The sequence below is a fragment of the Corapipo altera genome, unplaced genomic scaffold (assembly GCF_003945725.1).
Source record: "Corapipo altera isolate COAL_440 unplaced genomic scaffold, ASM394572v1 340, whole genome shotgun sequence".
Taxonomy (NCBI): Eukaryota; Metazoa; Chordata; class Aves; order Passeriformes; family Pipridae; genus Corapipo; species Corapipo altera.
The window spans coordinates 11,649-13,651 of NW_020885486.1; positions in this window are offsets into that span (position 1 = coordinate 11,649).

Genomic DNA, 2,003 nt, shown 5'->3' on the forward strand with positions numbered 1-2,003 from the left:
TTCCCAGCCTGCAAAAGTGCCCTGGCAATCCTAGAATGCGTAAATCATTCTAATACATAAAATCCAAATTTCAAGTCCAATTTCCCCCCTCCCCCCAATTTGTTTCAATGTGAGAGGGTTTTCAGACAAAACACAGCTCAATATGGGGGAAGGGAATTATATTACAGTTTATTATTTACACAAATAAATACTATAATACATTATATATACAATTCTAACTCTCTCTCCTATGGAAAAGCAATATATTTACATCAGATCAAATCCTTCCTTTCCCTCCAATAAAAGTTCAGAAGGGAAGATGAAAAGATCCCTTCCACTTTCAAGGCAGCAGTGTCTCTCCTCTTCAAGGCAGCAGTCGTAGCTGGATTTGTCATAGCTGGAAAATCTCTCTCTCTCTCCATTACAACACAGGGGGCTTCTCTCACCCCTCGGCCCTTCGGCTCCAGCCCAAGGTCTCTCTCCCGTGGACTCCAAAAGCAGGGACAAGGCTCATCTCTCCACAGTCATATCACGGGGTACCAGGCACCCCTGACAGTCCCTTCCTCAGGGGATTCAAGTTCCTCCTGAGTCAGAACGTTTAGGGCTTTCAGTTCAGTTTCTGCCCCAAGCGTTCTAGCAGAGCTCCTTTGCTCCATTCCAAACTGTCAAAATGGCGAAGGGGGGCAGGAAGGCCTCTTCCCCCCTCCACATTCCTCCTGGCTGTCCTGGTCCAGCTCCAGGACATCTCTGAGCTTCTCAGCTTCTCTCTCTCTCTAGTTGCTGCTGCATTTAAGGACTCCCTTCAAGTGGAAGTCCACCCCCTCCTTCCAAGAAGGGTCTCAAAGGGTTTGGAGAAATAAAGCCAGGTTCACCCCAAACAGTCTCTGCTGAGCCTGGTGCTCTGTCTCTCCGTCGGGCATCTCTGTGTCTCTCAGCTTGGCTCTGTGCCACCTCGCTCCTGCTGACTGTCTTCTTGGCTTTCAGCCACAGCTCTCTGTTCGGTGCTGTCTCTGCCGCCGCTCCTGCTGCCCACTCCCAGTGGAGAAAAACTCCCTCGGCTCTTGGCCACAGTACTTGGCCCAGTTTAACACTGTTCCGAGTTTCTACAGCCCCAACCAGGGGGCTGGGGGGTCTTGACCCCCAGTGGGGCTCCCTGGCCCCTCTCTCTCCTTGTGGTCTCAGACCATGGCTGCTGCTCTTCTTTCAGCTATGTAATCTCTTCTTTTCCGGTCCATTGTGATATGTTTAATTTTGCAGGGGTGTTGATTGGGTCAACACCAAGAATACCACCTGCTGGGGTTAACCACTTTCCAACTCCAGGGGAAAACCCTTTTTAACCCAGGACAGTCATGAACCATTTCAGTCTCTGACACTCCTCACCTTGGCCAGTCAGTTCCTGGGAACAGCCCTGGCAGCGCAGCCCCCAAGGGCACATGATGTGCTGCTGGGCTTGAGAGGACCCTCAGCCTGGGCAGCAGGGCTGCAGGGGGGGATTCCCTGCCCCTTCCCCAGCTGGGCCCTTCCTGCCCACAGCTCCTGCTGCAAAGGGCTCCCACACACCCTGGGACACTTGTCCCACTTGGGCACTTGAGCTGCCCCAGGGCATCTCTGGGCAGTGGCCAGCTCTGGGACTGCCCTGGCAAGTCATAGCCTGAAGCCACGAGTATGGAATTTAGGAAATAGTTGAAACCTCTGCAGAACAGAACTCTTGGTGGCTGCTGAAGGCTTCATGAACAGCATTGCCACAGCTTTTCTTTTTTTTAAATTCAACTATTTTTTGTAGGCGAACACCAGGACTATGAGACTTGGAAAGAGCAGCTTTAGATGTGGGCCCGCTGCAGCAGCGACTTCCAGGATCGAGCAAAGCAGAAAAACAACGGCCACTTGCGTTATTTATTGTAGGGGTTCCCCCCCTGAGCTGTGTATTTTTCCCAACCCATGGGGGTCCCGGGGGTCAGCCATGATGTTGCCTGAAAACTGGGACTGCTCAGGGCTGGAGCATGGCCCCAGCACAGCCTCTCCCA